Source organism: Pinus tabuliformis, chromosome 2_2 (assembly GCF_031772625.1).
Source record: "Pinus tabuliformis cultivar Carrire ecotype Pingquan chromosome 2_2, CPIR1, whole genome shotgun sequence".
Classification (NCBI taxonomy): Eukaryota; Viridiplantae; Streptophyta; class Pinopsida; order Pinales; family Pinaceae; genus Pinus; species Pinus tabuliformis.
The window spans coordinates 1,144,830,300-1,144,857,900 of NC_142300.1; the positions used below are offsets into that span (position 1 = coordinate 1,144,830,300).

The 27,601-nt window shown below is 39.2% G+C and overlaps 1 protein-coding gene across 2 annotated transcripts in view; it reads right to left on the bottom strand.

Moving 5' to 3' along the window:
• Positions 1 to 1,569: 1,569 nt before the first annotated feature.
• Positions 1,570 to 27,601, bottom strand: part of LOC149197448 (translesion synthesis protein REV1-like) — a 437,492-nt gene continuing 411,460 nt past the window's right edge. For both annotated transcript variants that reach the window (XR_016254763.1, XR_016254764.1), the window contains exon 26: positions 1,570 to 3,413. The gene's annotated coding sequence lies outside the window, so the exon portion shown is untranslated. The remainder of the gene's footprint in view (positions 3,414 to 27,601) is intronic.

Below are 27,601 nucleotides of genomic sequence, written 5' to 3' on the forward strand. Positions count from 1 at the left end.
TCATTGATTTTTAGTATTTTTAATTTGTTAATGTAAGTATTAATTTATTATATTTAAATGTAACTTTACAAAACATCTCCATCTCCCTTGTACTGCATTGTAGAGCACCTCTAAATGCAATCTTATTGAGTCGTAGTGTCATTCGGCTCAATCGATGTAAAACTAAGGTGGAAATTAAAGTAGTTTATTTAGGGGAGACATTGATTTTAACATTCTGAGTATTGTGAGTATTATTTTTCCGTGACATTCATTGTTTTATCAATATTTTAAAATTTGTGAATGAGTATTATTTTATTATTTTTAAATGTAACATTATGTGGCATCTCTTGCCACGTAATAATAATAATAATAATAATATATAACTAAAGCAATAAATAATATAAGAATATAAGAATAGCAAATAAATAATTAAAATTAAAGTTATATCTATATATAGAGAGAAAAAGGTAACAAAAGTAAAAAAAAAAAAAAGGGGCAAAAGTTAAATTAAGAAAAAAAATTGTTGAATTAAGAAAAGAAATTGTTGAATTATGTAAAACATATAATAAAGAAATAAAAGTTGGCATGTTGACACATGAATTGTGTGCATGCAAATCTCTTTCCATTTGTGAAATTATTTGTTTTATTTAATGGACGAAAAGGGGAATGACAACATTGTTCATTCATTTTTTGGGAGGAGAGTGTTGTGAAACAAATGATTTTCTGGCAATAGTAGTTGATTGAAGGCTCGGGGGTGCCTAGTTGTAAAAAGATTGTGCAATTGAGAATGCGGTTGGATGGAGAGTCATCCCTAAAATTTTGTTGAAGTCAACAACATCCGAGTAACACTACAACTCTGAAATCACAAGGTATAGTCATCAACAAATAAGTTTTCTTGCACGTGGTTCCCAAAAATTCTATGCCATTTACTTTAATTGTTTGTGTTGATTATTAACCACATAGAGCGATATAATTAATTGCATGTTGAATTTTGGATTGTTACATAAAATATCATATCATAACTTAGGTTTCAACTCTATTGGACCTTTGGGCTACTGTTTTATGATTAATTATTATAAAATAATTAATTGCATGTTAAATTTTGGATTGTAACATAAAATATCCCAACTTAGGTTTCAACTCTATTGGACGTTTGGGCTACTGTTTTTATGATTAATTATTATAAATAGTTCTTTCACAATTGTTGAATTTCTTTCATATTTATAAAGAAAATTTCAATAAAAGATTATAGTAGTTCCAAAACCACATTTTGTGTTAAATGTTTTGCGTGTCGACTATTAATCTACGTAATTAGTTGTATATTTTAGATTCTAGACTTTTACATATAGTATCAGAACTATTCCAAAAAATTATTTATTGATGGCCCATGGGGGCTTTGGTGGCAGTCTGTTCTGATAAATCCCCTTGTTGGCTGCTTTGGCAACTTCTAGGGCCGCACGGGTCAGCCTTCGACTCGTGCAATCTCTTTCTTTAGATAATCCATAGAGTTCCTACACGGATCTTAGTCCATATTAGTCTTCGAACAGTCTCCCTGACAATATCCACCACAATGGATGGAAAACTTTTAAATTCTCTGCAACAGGTTTGTGGAATTTTTTTCAAATTTGCAGCCGCTTGGCTTCTGATTTCATCTCATACAGTTCAGCCACTAATCCTTCAAGCAAATCCCCAACTGAACCAATAAAAATATTCATACGTTTTATGCAGATCCTGACTCCTTGACCAAGCGCATTTATCTTTTATGTTCATTGCTCCATGTGTTCTTCTCCCTTGCCATCCTTTGTTTTTCTTCAGCACCTCCACTAACTCATCGACATTAGTTCTTTGAGTATCCAGCCTTGTCCTCCCCCTCTCGCTTTTATTTGGCTCCTTGTATTTCTCTTGATCATGTAAAAGATCCCACCTGTTCATTGTATGACTGTACTATGAATGCCTTGAATGGTCCAATCCTACGACTAATTTCCACCTTACACTTATTTCATCTCATCAGTCTTATGGTCAATTTTAAATCGCACCAATGTTTGTTAAACCTTCATTTGTACAAATTTGGGCACCTTCAATTAATCCTTCCAGCTGTAGCCGGTTGTCAGCTGCCAAGCCTGATCCGTCACAGAACAAATTTTGCATTCCCAGCCTGATCGCTTTTAGAAGCACTCTCAAAGTATTGCTTCCCTGTTCTCGATTTGGACAGTTTCAAACTCGCTTGGATCTGTGACAGAATCTTCATGTCTCTCCTTTGATGTGAGACTCTAGTTCCATTCTCCAAGTCCCCCACCAACTTTAAGATTTCCATCCCTTTACAATCCTGGATCACCTGCATCAAATTCTGATATGACACCTTACTCTGTTTTAACAATTATGTTCATGCCTGCAAAAGACCCTGACCAAGTTTGTTCTTCTGTTCTCTTTTCCCAGAAAACCTTCTTAATACCTGCAAAAGCCCATGTCCAAGTTTTTTCTTTTGTTCTTTTTTGGCAGAAAACTTTCTTATACCTTGAAAGTCAAAGACTCTAGTTTATTAGCTGAAATCGCTTTCTCCATGAAAGGGGTTAATTTCTTGTTGCCCAAGCACTTTTCAAAAATTACTCAGCACACACACAGACATGACAGTAGCAGTAAATGCTCTATATTTTCTTTATCTCTTTCACAACAATAGCATTCGATCAGCACAGCCCAACCCTTCTTGTTGAGCACTTTCTGGGTCAAACTCTGTTTCAAACTGCTAGTGACAACAATGCTCAGTGTTTTGGCTAGATTCCCAAGTTCCAGACTTCACCCCACAAATTATGATGTACCAACTATTCACTGCTGTCTAACAAAGTAACATACCTTTCTTTTGCTGTGTAAAACCTTGTTTCACTATTACTTCAACATATCACATCTTTCTGCTTCCAATATGATATCATTCTTGCCTTCAAAACCTCCTGACTTTGATTCCTTTCTTCCTTCCACAATCGTAGGTGGCAATACTAGGGCTTCAATATCATTCCACTGACCAACCTTGTTTTTGGTAATAGCAAGTAATATTTTATTCTAATCCAACCTTTCTTGTGGAAGATACTTTTGGTCTGGTCCTACTCTGTACTATCTACTAACTGGGAAATTTATACAAAGGAGCCTATTAAAAATAAAAAGACCCATTTCTAGTTTCGGAAAAAACATCCTGGAGAATTACTTTTCTGCTTCTCTAATATTTTATTCCAGAATTACTTTTCTGTTGTCTGCTGTTTTGTTCCAGATATGGGATCCACCATGAAAAGTATGACACTAAAGCATTTAATTGAGTTCTTTTGAACTATAATTCTTTTGCAAGATTCTGCTCCACCATTTTCCCTCCAAATACACTGGCCATAGAATTTTTACACCTAGTGCTATATTCACAAATTCTCAACGCCCCTACTGCCCACTTCAACCTGCACATTCAATTCCAAGCAAGTTAATTCCACTTACTATTTCATTCAATTTGCTGCTATAATGCTTGCTATCTTTATCGAGAATATTAACAAACATTCAGATTACCAAATAAAAATCCAAATTTGGTCAATTCATTTTTATAAACTTTTGAGGATTTACCATAGATAAATAAAGAACCTTTTTAAGGATAAGTTCTTTTAAGAAGGTAAAATAAATCAACTTTAAATTCCTTTTGCAAAACAAGAAAAAATAGAAGGAGAGACTTCTTTCTTCCTTGCTAAAATGGATGAGGAATACAAAAATTAGAGATTCTGCAGAGAATTAAAAGAAGTGTAGACAATTAAAGGGCAATACCGTTCAATGAGCTAAAGGGCAATCTCACTCATTGGGCAGTGGTTAAGACATATCTAGCAAATAGTTGACAAAGAAAGGAAAGTGTGCCATCCTTTTTGAGATACTCCTTTTCTGAATTAGAGTTAGCAATATAGGGTCAAGATCCTTTTTATTTGACAGAGGTAGAACAAGCCTGCCTTTTAGCATCTCTATATGAATGATCACATCACCAACCTAACCACCAAGTTATATTACAGTAAACTCTGAAACAATGGCAGCAATTGGTATTACACCAATGCAGTGTTGCGGGGGAGCGCCCCCCCCCCCCCTCGCTCCCGCTCCCGATCCGCGCTCCGGGCGGGAGCGACTCGGGAGCGGGTCGGGAGCGCGCTCCCTAAAAAAAATTTCGCTCCCTGCCTTTTTGGGAGCGTTTTCGGGAGCGTTTTGCCTTTTTTGCATTTTTTTTTTTTTGTAGTAATGTTCGAAATGCAATTTTTTTTGAAAGAAACAAATAGTTTTTGAGTGGGGCAACTTAATGATCAAGTCTAGGCCCTAGTATTGATATGCTATTCATGGTAATGTTAAATTCTTAAAGTAAAAGTGACATTTTCTTTAATTTTCATTTTCATCCTTTTACTTAAATTTTTAACATTACCATGAAATGACTCAGGATGTTTGAGAGTGGTTTCGTCCTCATTGGATTTCATATGGAGAAAGTAGAATTTTAGATTTCATTCAAAATCCAGCAGACTTATCAGTTTTTCAGGATTTCAGGATTGGGGGATTGCAATGTTTCCATTGAATTTTGTCATGTATTAGGGTATGGAACTCATATTTAATCAAGAGTACCAATCCATCTATGTACCTTGATGTTAGTGACATTGGTTGTCGAACTCCTCTATCATGACCCTTCTAAAAATGTACGCATCACTCAAACAAAATCTTGACTTGACATGCTATGCTTTTTCTATCTTATGTTAATGCTTAGAGGGTGATATTAATGACAAAGATCCCTATACAGATACAAAGGTAATGACAAAGATACCTCTGGATATTAATGCTTGGAGGGTGATATTAATGACAAAGATCCTGATTTTGCAACAAGACTAAAAAATTAGACATTTCTCGTGGTGGCAAGAGGCCCAAGCATAAGAAATAGATAATAGATTTACTTCTCTTTTCTAGTTTCTAGTAGCTTTTATAACTATTGACTCTTTCATATTTATTATGATATTTTTTTAAACAATATATGACAATTTAAGTTTGAAGTTGGCAATTATAACTCATTAGTAATGAATTATGAATATGATGCTTCATGAAAGTTTAAAGTTGTTTCATTTCATTTCATTTTATAACATTTCATTTCATGTTAGATATTATTTGTTGTAATGGTTACACTTAGCTTACAAGTACAACTTTGGTGATCAATGATGATAAATGTTATATATTGAATTTTAAAAGCTTGAAACTTTAAGATTGATGAATCATGAGACTCAATATGTTGTATGTTACTATGTTACTAACTTGCGGACGTGGTTGATGAAGATTATAACTTCTAGATGATTGTTGTTATATGGTTCAATCTATGTTTTTTTATGTTTTTTATGTCTATTTCATCATTCTACATGTTTTTGTTGACATATATGTATCAAAAATTAAAAAATATAAAAAATATATATATTTTTAAAAAATCGCTCCCCGATTTGCTCCCAAACCGGGAGCTTCTAAAAATGGTCGCTCCCGCTCCCGCTTCCGCTCCCGCTCCCCGCTCCCGCTCCCGCTCCCAAGTAACATTGCACCAATGTGAGGATGGTTTGATAGACATACTGCCTTAAAATTTAGCAGATCTCGTGAGATGCCTCATGAGACAAAAGCCAGACTAAGAAACAACAATGAGGTGGATGCCACTATCACCTCATCACTCCACCTCCTGCTCTTTAGTGGGATTTCACCATATGAGAGGCTTCCTAGTATAGGTCACCTAAATGGTATTCTAGGTCAAAGGATCAAAGGTGACACTTCAATAGGCTTAATCAAGGTACTCAGACTAGGAACAAGGCTCAATTCTTTGTGATAGGAAATAGCATACCTATGAAAATGCCTATAAAAAGAGACTTGTTGACTAGGGTTTTCAATGTATGATTCCACAATGACACAATTACGCATACAAGAAGGAAACGAGTTTCTTGAAACATATGATAAACAATAGGAGCAACAAACCTTCAAATGACCCTAACTTGAAGCCTTAAGTAGAATTAGGAAATTTCAAGCCCTAGAATTGCTTAGGGTTGATGGCATCAGCCCTAGGGAAGCACTTTCAAGTTTCAACCATGCAAATTGCTAGATTTTGATGTTTTAAGGCTCAGAAAGGAGGAACAACTTCAAACTAGCTCAATTCTCAAGAAATAGTTCAATTCATCCAGAAACCCTAACCCTAGTGGCTTGCCTTGAAGGGTGAAAATTTTAGGGGAGATAGAAAAAGATGAAATTTTATAAATTTTGATCACCAATATGGATGTCAATGCCTTCTATCTACTTGGGTGATGGAGTCTTATGGATTTTGACCATCGAGATATAAAAACCCTTAAGGGGGGGAGTAAGGGGGGAAACCCTAGGCTTTCATTTGCTAACCCTATCTATCACTTTATGAGGGGAGAAATTCACTACAGAAAAGCTCATTAGGAAGTTCTCTAGGGAGTTCAAGGATAAAATAATAAAGCATGCAAAATTTAACAGGCATTTCATAAATATAAGTATTTAGACATTGAAAATAGAAGCCCTAGCAATATTCATTGCATGTAATAAACATAAATGATATTCAACAAAAAGTACTCACAATGTACCCAAGAACATGCATTCTTTCAATCCCCAAATGACGTCTCCCCAACAAGAATTAATCTCCAATAGCCAAAACCCAAATAAGATCACATCTCCACAAAGTATCAAGGTACAACAGCGAGGAGTTCTCTAAGACAGGTTGAATTCCACACACATGATAATTATCAAAATCAAAGAGGTGAACCTCTATTTATATGAGGCCTACCTCTTCTAATCTCTAAATAAAAACCCCTACACAAGTTGGATTTTTAAGAAGATTGTTGCCGCAAAATCTAGTAGGCCTTGGAGAGGGGTACCCTACAAGGCTATTACTAGACCAAGTGACAACAATGGAGTAGTGGCCCACTGTCACCATAGCCAAAACCCCATGCCACTTAATGGACTTTCAACGATGGGAGGAGTCTTGGTATGTGTATAGGTTACCTAATCGGTATTCTAGGTTTGAGGTACGAGGTGAAACAAAGAGATCTCTGGCAGAAAGACACAATTTCAAGCACAAGGCTCCCAGAGGCGACAATTCGTCTTCCTTGGAAATACCAAGTTAGGGCAATACAAGAACTAAGGTTTTGTTAGTAGGTTGAAAATTGGGATATCCAAAGGTCACAATGCCAAGAAAGGATTTCCTATGATGTATTCCTACAAGGATGATGCACATGAAACCCTCAATAAGCCCCCAAGTTGAAGATAAAACCAAACTAGGTTTACACTAGGGAAAACAGAATTATGGATGAAATTGAAGTGAATGCCTACCAAAGGAGAATAATTTTGTGGCAACTAATCTTCCCTGGGCATTTAGACTACAAAATTTCATCTTCCTGAGCAATTAGGGGAGGTCTTATACCCATTGGGTCTGTTACCCACCACCTATGGGTGATATCCATAGGAAAAAAAATTCTCCTAGATGGTCCTTAGATGGCAACCAACAACCCCATGCAGCCACTAAATAGCTCGATGTACCACTATCTCTGCATATGTCACAAGGTTCGTTGAACCTTGAGGTTCGAATTTTGGCAAACCTTAAAAAAAAATTCAGATTCGACGAACCTAATCAAACCTCATAGCCATTGACCAAGTTCATAGATCAAAACTCATAACCTCATGTCACAACTCGAGCTTGTAATTTATCCTTGCAGTTTCCATGTCTGTGATAACTTTTTTGATGTTTACTGATGTTGATTTCTTACTATTTTATCCTATAATTCATTTTATATATATATATATATATGAACCGAATAGCAAACCTCATCAAAAAATTCAAACTCAAACTGAACCTAATCATTGTCGAACCCTAACTCGAACACGAACCATATGACATTGATCTCTGCCACCTAAGCCAGCCATATGGTCCCTCACCCATCTGTTATGATCGTATGCTGGAAGGTGGGCCTTCCAATCCCGAAGGTATGGCTTTTAATTGTGTAGTTGGGTATTTTTGTTTACTTATCATGGACACTTTTGGACATGGATTAGTGGGGAGATTTAGCGGAAAGAATGGGCTTGGTTTGTTCTCTTGTCTCCTTTGTCCAATTTGATGGTTGACCTTGTATCCTAGTCCTATGGGATCTTCGTTATTGGCATCTAGCTTTTGGAGTGGCACTACACGAGAAACCCTTATTTTGGTTGCATGGTCTCACTTCCCAACACCACATACATCACTCCCCTACTATTATTATAACCCCTTTCACCATATTTCCCATCCAGGTCCACATTTGTCCAAAAGAAGATAGCTTCCCCCTCCCCTTGTCCACACCTTGGGTCGGGCCTGGAATGATGCCCCAAAGGTTGATGCAACTGAAAAGAAAAGAAAAAGCATAATATGGCCACTCTCAACAAGAAATGTACCACAAAATGCAAAAGATGGTAAGGACAGACAAATTTAGCACGTGGGCAAAGCCATCACCATGGTTCCTAGGGCTCCTTATATTGGCCCCTTGCATCATTAAGGAACCCATCATTGTCCCAATCCCTGGTGGGCAATGAACTGCCCCACCTTAAGGGGGTATTCACTGTTATATCTTACACATCATGCTCTCATCCCCTGAAGCCCCAAGCAATTATAGAAGAAAACAATAAAAGACAAAAGGCATATAAAGAAGGTTGGAAAAACAAAGGTTGGGGTAACTCATGTACCACGATTGCTCCGTCCTACATTCATACACCCAAGTGTGGGTTTCCCTTATTATAGCTACCCTTGTATTGTAGCATGTGGCTAGGAGTATTCCCCTGATGCCCCACTTCGTTCCATCATTATATCACATGCCACCTGCCATTTGATGGATGTACCATGGACATGTCCCTCTCCTTAAAGGCTGAAACCACCTAAAAGAGTCCTTGGCTAACCTTCTTCTTGAACTTGGAGACACTTGTACATTCTAAAGCCCATTATGGAAGGGCATGCCACTATGAAGTGTCCACTTAGTTCAATGATTTGAAAGCTCATTTACTCAATTGCACTAATGATTTGTTGTATTGGAAGGTGAGGGGACGCATTGGAGCTTATACATGATTGCAAGTGGGTCTTCATCTTAGGTTTGGTCTCCCTATATGGGATCCAAGCCCTCGAGAGGGTCATATTGGCATTTGTAGGGTGATCGTTGAGAGCCATGGGCTTCCACTATAATAGAGAACAGATTGCCACATCATGGGATCTTTCAGTTCCACTCATTTCTTGATCGTGTTCCATTTATTTGACGACGATAATGCATCTGGACCACCTTGGCCAGTCGGCTACACTCTTGCACCACACACTTGTCAACTGATCTAGGGCCCAGATGAGGATGTGTCTCACCATGGTAGACAGAGGGAGGACTTGCATCATTCTTTTAGCCCTTACAAATCGGATACAAGCTTCTTCAATCCATTTGGAGACCCATGAGGTTGTTTTGTGCCCCCACAACCACTTCAAGGCACCACAAGTCATTTGCTTGGACATCAAGGGGCCAACCCCTTTATCACCATATTTGGAGCCCATTCATTCATTTGGCACACGTTGGACTCCACTAGGCCTCTTCAATGGCCTTTCGAACTATTATTTCTATCACTTTCCCCTCTTTAGAGGCTTATTTTTATATTATGCTGTCATCTTGGTGGGCTTGCCACCAAGTAATGTTATTTTTGCACATTATTTTATTAGTTAGGGCATCATTGGGCCTAATTAGTCAAATCAAACCCCTTAGAGGAGGATACATATTGATGTGATGATCATTTCATTTGATCGCACTTGGATTTGGATCTTTCTCTTCTTGAGAATTTCGCTATAGTTATTGGAGAACGAATTGGATATCTTTGATACATTTTGATGTTTGGACATCTTATCTTGGTCTTGGAGCTTTGATTTTTGTCCCTCTTGATGATTGGATTCCAAAAGTGGTTCTCGCAACCGATGTGATGTCAGCAGTTGGCTCTTAAACCTCAGCATCCGGCTATCGATGCACCAGGGTAGACGACCAGAGAAGGTTCCGCGCCCGCCTCATTTCGCTATACTTGTAAGTGCCTTTTTCATGATATATTTCTTTATTTATGCAACATGTTTGATGTATGAAAATTTTCTGACATGAACTTGGAGTTGCTGCCCTAATGGAAATGTGAATTTATTGAATCTTGTCTTTGTGAGGGTTTTGTCATATGTTTCGTGTATGGTATAGTGGATGAATGTCCTAGTGGTACATGATCTTCACAATTACCTTGATAAGTCATCAACTGCAACATCAAGAAGTGTAAAATTCCTTGGTAACCTAGTTGCTACTTTTAGGGCTATGCGAAGTTGTTGTGGAACTCCTTGATTGGGTAAAAGAAACTCTAAACATTGAAATCTCATTGACTCCATTCTCCCTAATAGGCTAGGCATTGGTCTACTCCATGGTGATCACCAAATGAAAATCCTTTTCACCTCTCTCCTTTTTCTAAGTCCTAACCCTAGTAGGCTTCCTAGGGCATTACATGAAATCAATTGTAGCCATCCAAAATTTATGAAATTTGGTCTAGAATTGTGTTGGTGTGTCTGTGAGAGGTCCTCCAATTTTGAAGTCATTCCGATGGTTGAATATCAAGTTTTACCAAGCCCAAGCTCGAAGACCATTTCTCCCTAGATTTCCTTTGGTTAGTGGCTTCATTAAGGATCATCACATCGAAAATTCAACTCAAATCCTATCTCTTTGATCATTTTCTTCTTCCTCACTTGGTCAAGACCCTTTGTTTGAAATTTTACCCTAAGCCCTTGACCTCAATTGGGTCCAGTAAGGTTTCTTTGTGGTCCCACAACCTTGTCATCCCAATTTCATAAGGATTACTTGGAAAACCCTATTCTCCTAGAATTCCTAGGTCAAGGGCACTTCATATCAAGAAATACTCCTCGACCCTAGGTCTAGGTCTCCTTCTAGCCCTTCTTGGAGGCCATTCATCTTGCTTCTTAAGCAACTAAACCCCATCAATAGAGTCTCTCCTTTGAATAGGTGATTGAAATCACTACCTACTCTACACCATTGATACATTATTCTTAGTGATTTCTCTAATACCAGGACTCCTCCCATTGATGTAAGTTCGTAAAGGGCAGGGAGCCTTATCTGAGATGATAGTGGGTTATTGCTCCATTTTTGCCACTTGACCTAGTAGTTTCTCTATAGGAACCCCTCCTAGGACCCTTGCTAGATTGAGCGGTAACAGTGCCATTAGGGGAGGTCCCACTATACTAGGGTTGAAGATTAACGCCCCATTTAAGGCGAGGTAATAAGATCATGGTCAAAACCACTCCTAGGTCACCTCATAATCCATATCAAAATCTCGAAGTACAAACAAGCATAAGTGCTTGATTGCAAAATGAATAAAGCACCTTTTGATTGGAAGCCCACCTTCATTCATGTGCTCTTGCGAAATGGGTGAAAGGCATATGAGTTAAATTTTTGGGTGAGATAGTTCTCTACTATAGAATCTAGATAAATGCACTTTTAAACTTTTTTATTTTTTCACATTACATTCACCCCATAACATCATATCATCATTAGCAATTATGTAGATAGAACAATAAACATCAACAATGCAATGGAACAGTAAAGAACAACAAAAGAAAAGCATGCACAATGAAGACACCAAGATTTAGGTCAAAGACCAACCAGATTCTTCTTCTATTAGATACTCAGCAAATGTTCAACTGAGATACAGTGTACAAAATATCATGAGACATATGTCTTTCACTATCCAATACATTAGTCTTATTAGGACAATCTAGTAGCAAACACATCAGTCTATCATAGAACATCACATACTTCGTTGTAGTTGTCATAAAGATGCTGCCATCGCTATCATATCGTCATCATAGAGATTAGCCATATATCACTGTCACGTTATCATCAATAATCATTGCTACCATTTATTACTCTCATAGGAATGACTGTCACATGTCACTGTCACGTAAATCATGACAGTGACATATCACTATCTCATTGTCCTATAGATCACTGCCCAAGGTCACTGTCCATACATTACTGCAATTTCATTCATCGCATATATGCTGCCATTATCAGAGTGTCACTCCCATATTAAAGTCCCTGCTACTGTCATTCATCATTGTTATGCAACCAGGTCACTGTCATAGTGAAGGGTAACAACTATATGAGGTCACTGCCAAGTTCACAGTCATATCAAAGGTTATTTCTCATCTTAAGATCATTGTCATATACAAATAGATCTTTGCCATATATCCAAGGCAATGTCATGAAGATTACTATCACATGCCAAAGGCACAGTCAGATAGAGCATTGTCATTAACATCATTATCACATATTGTCATGAAGATCAAGGGAAATGCCAGTCATATGTTATGAATATAAATTATATATAATATAAATGAATATATAGTAAACATAGAGTTAATTAATTGATTAGTTAATGAAGAGGCAGACATGACCAGTCATTAAAAGGACACCTGCCTAGGTATATCAGCAGGCCCTCATTGTAACATTCATCTTATTAATAAAACATTATTTACAAATACATTTGTGTATTTTATATTAAAAGCACAAACACTCTTAAGTTTTATTGCTTCAGTGGAATTAGAGCCATGCGAGCCTTTGGACGTTATCCACTGCACAATATGCCATTAAGTTTATGTCCTGAAATCAATGAGCAATTAAGTGAAATTTGAGAATCGTTTCAGCAATTAAAAAAATCATTTGCAGAATATTCAGCGTGTCTAAAGGAAGAAATCATTGACATGAAAGAAACTAACATTAAAGAATGTTTTAATCAAGAAAATCATGTTGAACATGTTGAATTGGGATCTTCTCAGGGTGACGTGAATGACAATCAAAGTGGGTATATGACAACTGAGGATGTAAATACAGTTGTGGATGATGAAGGTGTCAAGATTATTGATTTTGATGATGAACAGAAAGGGAAAGTAGTTGATGCTGATAATAGAGAGGAAGATGCGGATGCAAAGAGTTCCAAGGGAAGAAATGAATCCACAGATCATACAGAAGGGGAGAAAATAAAAATTGACGATGATCACATTGCCACCCGAAGCCCTTATAATGAGATAGTAAAGGAAAGCTTTATGCTAGTAACAAAACAATCATCAAAAATAGAGGAAAACTTTTGAATACAATCGAGATCCCTTGAGAATAAATTGCTTCATGAAAGGACAGACTCAGGAAACTGTCCTGAAAGATACTTGTGTTAAAGCCAGAGATGTTACAGGTCTTCCTATTAATATCCATGAGGTGCCAGACATTAATTTGGATCATCAGTTGTTCAATAAATCTGACTGAAGAACTTAAAATATGAACCAAAACAACCTTGGGATTTGCCATCTGAAATGGAGAAGGTTCAACACAACAATGAGAAAGATATTGAAAGATTTTCTGAAACCCAATATCTTGAGAAGGAAAATAAAGAAATAAATTTCTCAAAACTGATGGAAGAGATGGAAGCCAAAGAGCAGAGAATCATTCCAAGGTTGAAGCATGTCTATAAGAAGTCTCCACCCTTTAAGAAATTGCGATATATGAAAATTTTGGCTAGGATATTCTCTTCACAAAAAGGTATTCTAGATAGCAAAAGGTCACCTTGCATGGTGTCTTCTTCCCCATCTAGTGCAAGCAATGCAAGCAGTGATTCAATGTTTGCTGCAAGGGATGATCACAGAGTTGGAAATCAATTTAAGAAGAAAATTTCAGGCTGCCCATTTTTAGGCTTTGGTAGGAGGCAATTCTTAGAAAGAGTAGTGGTTGAATCTATAAAGAGACTAGAAATAAAAAAATGCTAAAATATGGAATCTATCATGGAAGTGTTGCCAATAAAAGGGATAAAAAATAATATCAAAATCCATCCCCAAGAAGATGGCACCTCCTTCTGAAACTCAATGCGATAACCAGAACTGCAGCAGGCAAAACGATGACCAGACTCGAACAATCACAGGTGCCCCAAATCCCTTTTCTGTGATATTCAAAACATGATACAATTTCCTGCTATGTTGGCATTTGCATCTCGCTCAAAACATCAACGCCATTATGCTGGACGTGCTCTATAGCTACCTGGATGACGCCTACCAGAGATACATTAATGCTAATCATCATGATGATGAGGACCCACCAAGTGACAGCGATGAATGCAACGGTAATAATAATAATAATAATGACCATGTTATTAATGGTATTATGAATATATATAACAACACCTTAATCGACTCTTCTCACAATTTTGTCGTCATCCCCTGTCCAGCAGCTCCCAGTTCCATCCAATGTCCACCATCCCGACACAGCAACTTGTTAGTCGTGCCCTTGTGCCCGCGCCATCACCCTTCATCCAGATTTTGCTTACTTTCAGTTTTTGGCCGACGGACCGACACACTCTCGACAGCAAGTTCCATCCACCGTTTGTTTTTACCGCGGTCAAGCAGTGCAACTCTCAATCAAATGGTGTACTCTCGTCGATTCAAAATAAGCGATAATCATATATATATTATATAGTTACATAATACTATATATTATAAATTAATTTTATTATATAATTAACTTAATTTAATGGTTTATATATATATATATATATTAAAAAAAAAAGAGGAGGAAAAAAACCCTAATTCCAAGGAATATTACTAACGAGCTATACATGCTGAGACGATTGACGAATTATACCTATCAAGATGACAAACACAAGGTGAAGAAAATTGTCAACATTAAAGCTTTGAGGACAGCTTTTTGAAGAAAAGGGCAATGTTACGCATATAAATTATATAAAATATAAATGAATATATAGTAAACATAATTAGAGTTAATTAATTGATTAGTTAATGAAGAGGCATGTTCTAAGGGACATGCCCAGTCATTAAAGGGACACTTGCCTAGGTATATAAGTAGGCCCCCATTATAACATTCAACCTACTTGTACATTCATCTTATTAATAAAATAATATTTACAAATACATTTGTGTATTTGTTGCTTGATCATATAGATCCAAGTCATTGTTATTGTCATATATCTAGATCATTGTTCACAATTTCTATCGTACATCGGTACATCCTGACCATAGAACATGGTTACTTCTCTATATAAAAGATCACAAAAGCGAAGGTATCACTATTATGAGGATAAGCATAAATACAAGAGTCACTATCTTCCAATACTATATTTATAGTCATGAGAATGTTGTCATTTATATTACTGCCATAAAAGGTGCGCATAAAACACTGGGGTAACCAAACGAGATGTCACAAAGATATAAAAAGAATGATGCGAGCTACAATACGAACTACTCTATGGAATACGAGCCTCTGTATAAAGTGCGAGCTACTGTATAGAATATGAATCCTCTGTGTAAAGTGCGAGCTACTATATAGAATATGAATCCTCTGTGTATAAAATATGAATCTTTCTGAAAAATGCGAGCCATAGAATTTTTATACGAGTCATAGGGATATGTAACGAACCATTGTGATAGAGGCAAGCCATAGAAAAACTTATACAAGATAGAATGCAAGTCATATGCGATTATGTATCGAGAAACTATTATAGAAGTGAGCCATCGATATTAAACACTAACCATAGAAGATAGTGCAACCTAATAAGATGCAACTACGAGCCACATTAAGTATGATGCGAGCTACCCAAGACACAGAAATGTAATTCACAAAAATAGTGCAAATCACAAAGGATTTAATGCGCACCATTGAGATGTAACAATGTGAGTTACACAAAGAATTATGCGAGCCTCTGAAATAGCGAGCCATAGAACTGATTTGAACCATGCCAGAGAACAAATGTGAATCAAGCCATGGAGAATAGACAAGCTCCCTCAGATATCCAAGATCCATGTCCAAATGAAGGAGGACACATGCCAATTTATAGTTGATGCTGCCTATGAAGGGTCACAACCCTTGACCAAGCCGACATGCTAATTTGGATGGTTGGCTTGAAATATTTGGAAGTAGAATTACCAATTCGAATTTGCTAATAACAATATAAAACATAATTTTCCATGAGCCTTAATAATCGTACGCCCATGTTCATTTGTGCCTCATTAATAATAATTGAATTTTCCTTGCAAGAAGGGATTCATTTGGGGTAGGGGAAATTCATCACATAACTGCCCCAATTTTTCAACAATATGACTGATGCAGGTGGTGGAAATGAAGAGTGGCATGTCGTCAGCACAGCTAGTGGTGGTTGTTGGCTAGCTCGCTGGACGGGAGTGTGGCAGAAAATATTTCTCCTATGGGGTCACCCACTTTTGGTGGGTAACATGAACAAAATAAAAAATAGGGTTACAAGCCAACCCACTAACTTTACTACATAATATGCCAAGATTAGCACACACGTGTGAGTTGTAGACCTAAAAAATGTGATCATGTCATGCTCTTTTAGGGCTCCAAATGTTCCATCAAGGAAAAGAAGGTTAAAAATGTCTCCAAGCATCATGGTCATCCTCCATTTGAGAAAATCTCCAAAACATGTATCAAAGCAGCTCCCAGGGTCCACAATCCAACTGTTGGTACCATACATCATCTACACGTGGGTCAAGCGAGCAACATGGTGCCTCCTCTCTCCCACATTAGGGTTCCATCAGGTGTGACAAGCCCTCCTCAACCATCCTAAGAATGACCATCCTCATTTGGGTCCTCGATCATGGCATTGCGAGCCCATCAAGGTGGTGTCAAGACCAGCATAGGGACATGTTGGGTCCACTTGTACATAACGAAGAATCCTCCATGCCAGGCAGGAAAAGCTTAATGTTCTAGGTTTTCGAGGTGCTTTGGGATGTATATCAACTACTCAATACATCAAATGGTCCAACACTCTACCAAAAGTCGACAACATTACATTTATTAAGTCATCATGCTCTCCGGAATGTGATGTATGGCTTGGACATTGCTATCCACTATTTTGTGGGTAATATCCCTAGGAGAAATTATTTCTCCAAGATGGTAATTTCTCCAAGATGGTCCTCAGCCGATAGCCAACAGCCTCTTATAGCCACCAGCTAGCTCATTGTGCCATTTTCTCCGCCACTTGAGCCAGCCATGTGGTCCATCTCCCATCTGTCATGATCGTATGTTTGAAGGTGAGCCTCCCGAATCTAAAGGTATGTCTTTTCATTTGGAAATTGAGGATTGTAGCTTGCTTATCATGCACACTTTTGGGCATGGATTAATGGGGGGGATTCAATAGAAAGAATGGGCTAGGTCGGTGCTTCTATCCCCTAGACCCCTTCTAGGAATTAACCTTGCATTCTAGTCTCGTGAGATCTCTTTTACTGACCACTTGGTTCCAAGGATGATATTTCATGGGAAACCCTGATTTCGATTGCGTGGTCCTGCTCCCTTATCCACTTATATTACCTCCTTTACATTCTTTTTTTTATTACAATGGAATCAGCAACAGGGACAACCTCGCGACTCGCGTTACACAGGGTCGATTCTGACCGCTACCTCTATAACCACTAGGAGCTATGCCCGCCCCTCTATACAGCTCCAGGGTAAGTCCCGGGGATTTGAACTTGTGACCTTCAGTACAGAGCCCGCCTTTCTAACGAACTTCACTGCATTGTGATTACCAACTCACCTACCCCTATGGGGCTAAATTACCCCCTTTCCATTCATTATTAACCCATCCATCATTTCTCCTACTTGGGTCAACATTCCTCCATTGGGTCCACATAGAGTTAGCTTGCCCCTTCCCCTTGCCCACACCTCGGGTCATGACCTGGAATGAAGCCCGGAGGTTGATGCAGCTGAACAATAAGTTAAAAGCATATATGGCCACATTCAATAGGGAATGTACCACAAAATGCAAAAGATGGTTGGGACAAACACATTTAGCACATGGGAAAAAGCCAATACATGAGCTCTACCCCATCATCATGGCCATCACCCTGGTTCCTACAGGTTCTATGAGCGTTCTTCATCATATAGGAACACATGATTGTCCCAACCCCTGGTGGGCGATGCACCACCCCACCTTAAAGGGGGGAATTCACTGCTATATCTTATACATCATCCTCTAACCCCTTGAGCACTGAGCAGTTAATCAAAGAAAATCATAAAAAAGGGCAAAAGGCAAAAAAGAAGGGTGGAAAATTCAAGGCCAGGGCACCTCATATGCCACGATTGCTCCCTCCTACACATTATAAACCCAAGTGTGGGCTCCCCTCTTATAATTACCCTTGTACCCCAGCATGTGACCCAGGACTGCCTCTTCTCATCCCCTAATTCATTCACCATATCTATCACATCCCACCACCTTTTGAAGGATGTACCTTAAATATTGTCTCCTTTAGCAGTAGAAACTACCTAATATGGTGCTTATTTAACTCCATTTGGAGTTTAGGAGGCATTGGCACATCCTGAAGCCCATCATGGAAGGGCAGGCCATTATGAAGTCCCCACCTGTGGTCCATGAGAAGCTCATTTATTCTATTTCTATAATGAATTGTTGTACTGGAAGGCTAGGGGATGCATTAGATCTTATGCAAGATTGAAGACGGTTTCCATTTGAGGCTTGGGCTCCCTATACAGGGTCCTCATCCCCCAGAGGGCTACATTGGCACATATAGGGTAAGCGTTGAGAGCCATGGGCTTCCATAGCAGCAAATTGCACTCCATGGATCCCCACAGCCATTCAGAGATTGCTCGTGGTTCACTTATCGGACGAGGAGGATGCACTTGATCCATCATGCCCAGCTGGCACCAGATCTACACCATAGACTTGGCAAATGATCCAAGACTTGCACAATGATGTGGCATCACCTACACCATCATCCTAGCCCTTGCAGGTGATCTACAAGCATCTTCGATTTGTTTGGAGACCCATGAGGACACTTGTGTAACCCAACATGGCATTTGGAGCACCACAGGTTATTACAAGGGGCCAACCCCTTGTCCACTGCTTTTGAGGGTCCTATTCTTCATTGTGGCACCCATGGACCTCATTAGGCCTTTTAGAGAGCCCTACGACATGCATAGATTATTATTTGACCTCTTGGGAGGCTTACTTTGTCATTTATGAGCTAGTTTGGTGGGTTTGTCACCAAAAGTTGTATTATTAGAACATTATTTTATTTTTGGGGCTTATGTAGGCCAAGGAGGCTAATTTGATCTCCTAATTTGTGTATAAATAGAAGTGAGATGAGTTCATTTCTCATGACCACTTTGGTTTGGATCTCTTATCTCTCTTGAGATTTTCACACTTTTTCTAAGGATGAATTGGAGATTTATGGATGAGTTTTGATGTATGGATATTGGTCCATCTTCTCTTGGAGCTTCTTTATTGTTAATTATGAATGGCTGGCTATATTCTATTTCATGTAAGTACGTGCTTTTGATGTTATTCTTGTTTACTTTTTTCATATATGTTGGGCTAGGATTTTCCTTGTTCTAGGGCATAATTGTTGCACGCATTTACTACTTAATATTGTAGAATTTGTCTCTATTATAGAATTTCCTTCAATGTAATAGGAGCGAAATCTCCTAGGGGTGAAATTTGACCTCGACAAGCCATTTCTCTTGCACATCGAAGTATAAAAGTTGCAAGGTTGCTTCTTCTTAACCTAGAAGGCAAATGAAGAGTCATCTTCAGGCCTCCTTGACTAGAAACCATGAAATCCTACTCTTACTCAACATAGACTCGATTATCCCAAACATTAAGGCACTAATCTACCAAGGGTGGTCACTAAAATCTACATTTTCTCACATTTTGTCGAGACTAGCCACATTGGGGTGACTAGGGCATCAATTTCCCGGCAAGCTAGCCATAAAAAAAGAATCGATCTCCTAGGGTCTTCTGTTTTGGCCTTTCCTCTTGCCCTCCAATTTTGAAGTCATTCTGAAGGTGGAGTTGGAAGAAAAGTCAAGCCTTAGCTTCAGGATCAAAACATGCCCTGCCATCCCCAAGGCTAGTACCTCATAGGGTCAAGACAACATCTTCAAGTGAAATTCTTCTCTTGATCCTTTTCCCCACCTTGTCTAGGGTAAGAATATCATTGGTTGCTTCATACCTTCCTCATATCCTAGACAGGGTCCACTTGGCCCCATGTGGTCACATTCCTTCAAAAGACTATTCATTAGGAACCATCCGAGATCCCAATTCTAACAAGGATTTTAGGGATTGGGGAACTCCTTCACAAGCCTATTCCCATAAACTTAGCCCTCAAAATCCTCTCTTCCTTTCCATAGAAACACATAGTACCTTGCTTAGAAAGCAAGCAGGCTTTATCCTTCAAACTTTCTAGAAAAGGGTTTGGGTCACTTATATCCATTGACTTATCATTCACTAGAGACTACATACATATAAGATCTCCTCCCATCAGTGAAAGTTTGTAAATAGAAGGGACCCTTAGCTAAGGTGACAGTGGGTTATGTCTCCATTTGTTTCCCTTGGCCTAGCATTTTCCCTTTAAGGATCCCCCTCAAGTCCCCTGCTAGTTTGAGTGGTAACAGGCATCATCTGCAATTGGGCATCCTCAAAGCCTCTATTGTTCTGGACCATCTACAAAAATCAACTCAAACTCAAGTGAAAGAAACCATTCATTGGAAACTGAGATCATAAACGCATATGTGGACCATATTTAAGTGTTAAGGGCATATTAGTACTTCAAAATGAGATCACCTTAAAATATATAACTATACCAAATCCCATAAAGGTGTTCCCTACCTTTGTAGGGCTGGCTAAGTAGTCAACCCTATTAGGTACTTCCACCACCCAAGGGAAAGTGGAACTTCTAAGGTTGACTCTTTAGTCAATGTTGATTTATGTAGCATCAGATGTGCTCTAGCCTCAAGATTTTGCAAAGATGCTAAGACACATGCATTCCAATACCCAGAAATCATTTGGGAAAATTCCACGTGGAGATGGTCTAATTAAAATTATTAATCATTTTTTAATGCATTCCTAAGTCAAAACTTAGGAAATGTGATTAATTAAAGGATATTAATTAAATCTGGCGTGAATATTCTAGAAGAAGACGAGGATCAACTCCCAATTAATCTTAGCCTTTGATTATGTTTTAATCTTGGTCGTTGGTGCTCCAACGAGAGATTATAAGAAAAACACATTGAGATAGTGAGATCAAGAAATCAAATTTCTCAAGGGTAGCAGCGTTGAGTTGCCAGAGGGAGATCGAGTGATCTTCTTGCATTGGGGGGTTGGGATACTAGACCGGTGGAAAGTTTTCCAAATCCAGAGAGTTCAAGGCAAAGAAGGCATAGAGAGGTTCAAAGAGGTAGAGCAAAGCTTTAGAGGGAGTCTAAAATTTTGTTGGGGAGTCGAGATCTAGTGCCAGAAGTTGGGGTGTGAGACCGCAAGGCCAGAGAATCCAAGTTCCAGAGGCAAAATGACCAACAAGAAGGGTGATGCAGAGCCTAAAGGCTGTGACGCAGATCTGTGTAGGATGATGTAGAGGCAGTGTAGGGCTAGCCATCCAGAGCCTGGATCAGATTCAAATTGCCAATGACAGTGTGAAATTTTTCACACTACCTCTCTGCCAGTTTATTCTCTGTATTAGATTGTCAGTTTGGGCATCTAGAGATTTGTGCTCAGAAACTATTGCATAATAATAAAAACCCTTAATTGTGGCACTGGTTTTCACAAGTTTGGCTTTTCCGGGGACGTTTGTCCAAAACAAACGGTGTATATGTGTGTTTGTGTTTATTTCTCTCCTGTGCAATATTTAATTTCCGCAGTATTTTGTTTTGTGTAGGCTACAATGTATATATTTTGATATTCGTTGTAGAAACTGCAAGTAATTTGTTTAAAGTAATTTGACAAATAGGAGAAATATCATCAGTTTGTTGCAGTAGGAATCGGGTCACCAACTTTTCACATGGTATCAGAGCACCGATCGTAAGCAAAAGAGCTTAGTTGCAGACGGAAGAGGGAGTTTGAAAACATTGTGCAGGCAACATTTCGAAACCCCAGAGTGGTAGCACAGTAAATTGGCCAGGAGGGCTAATTTTCGTGGAAAATTACTTCTCTGATTGAGTTGACGGAGTAAATTTTCCAAATCAAAGATTCGCAGAGGCAGAAGGAGCAGTGTGTGAAAATTCGAGAATCCCTAAATCACTACTACAGCAAACTGATATTACTTCTCCTACTTGTTAATCCATGCAAGTTATTTATTGTGTTCTATTGTAAATATCAAAGCAAATACAACTGCAACCTTCACAACTTTAAATAAAATGCAGAAACAAGAATCTAAGCAAAAAGGAAATAACACACACAAGTGACACCGTTGTTTTTGGCCTAATGTCCCCAGAAAAACCCAATGTGGGAAAATCGGTACAGCAGTTGAAGATTTGTATTATTAAGCAGTAATTTATGAATACCATCATTGGATGCCTTACTAGGTATCCAATGCAGAGAATCTGATTAACATAGAGATGAGTGAGATATACCTCACATTATCACTGGCGATCCAATACTGATCCAACCACTGAATGGCTAGCTCTTAGATGCCTCTGCACAGTTTCTACACAATCACTACTACTCTGTGGCACTACCTTGGCTGATCGATTTGCCTCTGGAACTTCGACTTTCTGCCTTCCCGGTCTCGCAACCCAGATCCTGGCTCTAGAACTCGACCCTCCAACAAATTTTGAATCTCCTCTCAGCCTTTGCGCTGCCTCAGCATCACTCTACGTCGTGCTACCTCTTCTGGATATCTCTCTGCCTCCTCTGCGCTATATCACCAGATCAGGAAACTCTCCAACATGAAACTATCTCCGCCCCTCACTGCAAGAAATGACCTCGATCACTTCTCCGACAACTATTGCACTGCTCTCTTCAGAAATCGATCTCTTGATCTCCTACTCAATGTGTCTTCTAAATGACCATCAAGCCTCTTCTTATAATCTTCTCGTTGAGAACCAACGGCCTAGATTAGATTCTAATCAATGGCTCAGATCATTTTGGATTGATCCTTGTCTTCTTCTAGAAGTTTCACTGACAGTTTAATTAATACCCTTCAGCGATTTTAATTTCCTAAATTTAGACTTGGGAATACATTAAAAATAATTAATTATTTTAATAAAGCCTTCTCTGGGTGGAATTTCCCACAACGACTTTTGGGTATTCTGGAAAACATGTGTCCAAGCCTCCCCACAAATTTTGAGGCTTAGAACACATCCGATGCTACTAGAAATCAACACTCCCTCTTAGCGAGGAATGTGCTCTAGTAATGCAACCTGCAACTTGCTGAAGCATCACCCTTTTTTGTAACATCTCCCTTTGCTTTGTCGATGTCTAACATCACAGCCCACCAACTACAGCACAAATGTTGCATCTGTGTTGCTGCTGACCCTCCCACTGCCAATACTGCATCTGCATTGCAACCCTCTCTTATTTTTGTTGTTGCCGCAACAACAATGGAAAAGCATCCAAAATACTAAACCAAAGGTGTTCAGCATGATGCATCTTCCACTGCAGTTTTGATTGTTGCTAGTCTTTGCGCTGTCACTGAAGACACTGAGTTGTTGTTGACTCTGCTCTGTGCCAACTACAATACTACCAACACTAGCTTTGTGTTACTCAGATTTTGGTGCTCCTAGCCACTACAACTCTCACTTTGACACTCCTCTGCACCAACTGATCCTGGTCCATCCTGCTACTTCTGATATGGGCTTCCGTAGCAAGGTATTGATCCAAGAGGTGGAATCCTCAAAGATCCTACCCATCTACAGTTCTTTCGAACTACAATACTAGATCACCCCACCTCTCCCTTGGAGGTATCTAGGCAATCATAGCGAATTCCTCTTCCTTGATCTTTCGGTAGCAGCCTGCGGATCATGTTTCTCATCGTTGTCCTTCTTCTAGAGAGGACATTGTGTAGTGTAGTGACCAAATTCACCACACCAGAAACATTTGATCTTTGAACATCTTTCTTCTTCTTTTGTTGCTCCGACTACCCCTTCGACGCAAGGGATGCATTCTCTTCCTCGGGCTTCATCCCACTATTGCCGTTGCCATCAAGTTTGCACTTGACTAAGTCTCGCCTCATCTCTTCCTGCTAAAGATCGGCCCACATTCCTTCCCAATCCGGTAATTTCTCTCTACCTAGGACACTCTGGACAAACACTTGCCATTCTTCTAAAACTGAATTCAACACCAACCTCACCATCTCTGTAGGCTGAGCTGTTGATCCTACAACTGCCAACTTATCTCGGACTTCCTGAAGCTTTGACAGGAATGGATCAATGCATTCGCCTTTCTCTATCCTTGTTGATCTTAACTTCTCCTACAAGTACATTTTCCGCTGCTCGGAAGATCCTTGATATAGTGTAGCCAAGGCATCCCACATTTCTTTGGTTGTCCCTTTACCAGCAATATGACATACAACATGATCCCTCACTCCATCAAGGATCAACCGCTTGGTCTTCGCCATCTCAACCTTGTACTTTTTGAGCGGATCTGTATCACCAGATACAACTACCACACTATCGACGTACATTTTGAGATCATGCTCATCCATAACGCATGAGATCCTAGCCTTCTAGATCACATAGTTGGATGCTCCATCCAACTGATCTTGATCTCTCATCCTGTTAGCTTCCATCTCTGCCAACAAAATGTCGAATTTCCTCCTCTCTCCTTTGCGCTGCTATTGGGCTACCTACGCACTCCCTACTGGAGTTAGTAAATCTACTCCTCTCTACTGTTGCTTAGCAAATGAGAAATCAAATTCCCTGGCTAGGAATTCTTTGAGGAGAAAATTCCCTCAATAGTGTCTCGTTCCCTCTTCTAACATTTTTCTACCCCAGGAACTACTGCAGAAAACTGCGTCTCACTAGAAACTGCTCTGCGCTGAGGCTTCTACTACACTGCTCCCTCTGTGGCTGACAAATCTCAATCTAGAAATCTCACTTCTATGTCGTCTCACTAAAAGAGAGATCTTCCTTGAGAATCTTTCCCTCCTGGCTTGGACTACGCAATCCCTCTAGGGATTCGATCTGTTGCCTACACAGCACATCGATCTCCTCCTCTTCAGCACTGGGCACTTCCAATTTGCTCTCTTACTTCACCTGTGCTTTAATACCATGTGAAAAATCGAGAATCCCTTAATCACTACTGCAACAAACTTATCTTGCATCTCCTACTTGTTAATCCATGCAAGTTGTTTACTGTGTTCTACTATAAATATCGAAGTAAATACAACTGTAGCATTGAAAACTTTAAATAGAATGTGGAAACAAGAATCTGAGCAAGAAGGAAATAACACACACAACAAACACTGTTGTTTTTGGACCAATGTCCCTAGAAAAACCCAATGTGGGAAAATCGGTGTAGTAGCTGAGCGTTTGTATTATTAAGCAGTAATTTCTAAATACAATCGTTGGATGCCTTATTGGCTATCCAATGCAGAGAATCTGACTGACAGAAACATGAGTGAGATATACCTCACACTATCACTGGCGATCCAATTCTGATCCAACCAATGAATGGCTAGACCCTAGCTGACTCTGCGCAGTTTATGCACAATCACTACATTGCTCTACGTCACAACTTCTGGGGTCTACGCCACTCCTTTGGTTGATCGACTTGCCTTTGGAACTTTGACTTTCTACCTTCCCGGTCTCACACCCATGATCTTGGCTCTAGAACTCGACCCTCCAACAAATTTTGAATATCCTCTCAACCTCTGTGTTGCCTCAACGAGGCTCTATATTGCGCCGCCTCTTCTGGATCTCTCTTTGCCTCCTCTGTGATGTATCTCCAGATCAGGAAACTCTCCAATCGGAAACTCTCTCGGCCCCTCATTTCAAGAAATCACCTCGATCACTTCTCCGGCAACTGCTACGCTACTCTCTTCAAAAATCGATCTCTTGATCTCTTACTCGGTGTGTCTTCCAAATTCCCATCAAGCCTCTTCTTATAATCTTCTCGTTGAGAACCAACGGCCCAAATAAGATTCTAATCAATGGATCAAGTCATTTTGGCTTGATCCTTGTCTTCTTCCAGAAGCTTCACCCCAGTTTAATTAATACTCTTTAATTATTTTAATTTCCTGAGTTTAGACTTAGGCATCCATTAAAAATAATTAATTATTTTAATAAAACCATCTCTGAGTGGAATTTCTCAAAACTATTTCTGGGTATTCTGGAATACATGTGTCCAAACCTCCCTGTATATTTTGAGGCTTACAGCACATCTGATGCTACCAGAAATCAACACAGCGCAGCAATTTTCATGCAGAGCAGATCTTCAGTTGGGACGTAGTCATTTTGCAGCAGTTGCTGGCTGAATAGCATTAGAAGGAGAGGAGAGCACATACTGAGGGAATTCTTTCCTCAGGGGACTTCTATCCAAGAAGTTCGAATTTTCCCAGCAGAGCAATAGTAGTTGTGTGCAAGATTTCTCACTTTAGAAGGGAGTGTGAATAGATGGGCAGCAGCTGCATAGAGGAGAAGAGGATTTCGACATATTTTTTAGAGAAATGTCATTAACTGGGTTGAGAGATCAAGATTGGTTTGACGGAGCCTCCAACTATGTGATCTAAACCAGTGTTGAAAATATCGGTATCGGCAAAATATCGGCGAGGGTCCAGAAAATATCTTATCGGCAATATCGGCGAAAATATCGGCAAAATATCGGCAAATATCGGCAAGCATAAAAAATAATTTTTTCAAATTTTTAAATATAGCCGATATTTTGCCGATATTTTCAAAATATCGCGATATTTTGCCGATATTTTGAAAATATCGCGATATTTTCAAAACAGAAAATATCGTGATATTTTCTCGGCGATATATCATTTTGCCGAAAATATCGCGATATTTCCGAATATCGCCGATATTATCAACAGTGATCTAAACAGCTAGAATTTCCTGCCTTCTAGATGAGCATGACCTCAAAACTTATGTCGATAGTCTAGAAGTTGTACCCGTCAATGCAGATCCGCTCAAGAAGTACAAGAAGGAGATGGCAAGAGCTAAGAGGTTTACTCTTGATGGGGTTCGAGATCATGTGGTATCTCACATAGCTAGCTGAAACACTACCCAACAGATGTGGGAGGCACTAGCTACGCTATACGAAGGATCTTCCAAGCAGCAGAAGATGTATCCTGAGAAGCTGAGATGCACGATGATGCAGAATGGGGAGCGTGTAGACCCCTTCCTTACTAGGCTTCAAGATGTCCTGGAGCAATCGGCTTCAGTAGGATCAACGCCCCAACCTACAGAGTTTGTATGATTAGCGTTGAACAATGTTTTTGAATATTGGCAAGTTTTTGTCCAAAGTATCCTGGGCAAAGAAAAACTACAGATTAGGAACGTGTGTGGGTTGATCTGTAGCAAGAGGAGATGAGGCTCCCTACTTCATGAAAATCTCTTAAATTAGTGATCAACTTCAAGAGCCTGGGGAAGTCATGTTTGACAAAGAGATGACAATTGTAGTACTCAATGCTCTACCTGAGGATTGGGGCAACTTCACGTCAAGCATATATGCCAAGAAGGAAGCAACCACACTCAGTGAAATGTGGTCTCTATGCAAGACAGAGGAAACCAGACTTAAAGCAAAGGAAGAGGTGGGATCAAAGGAG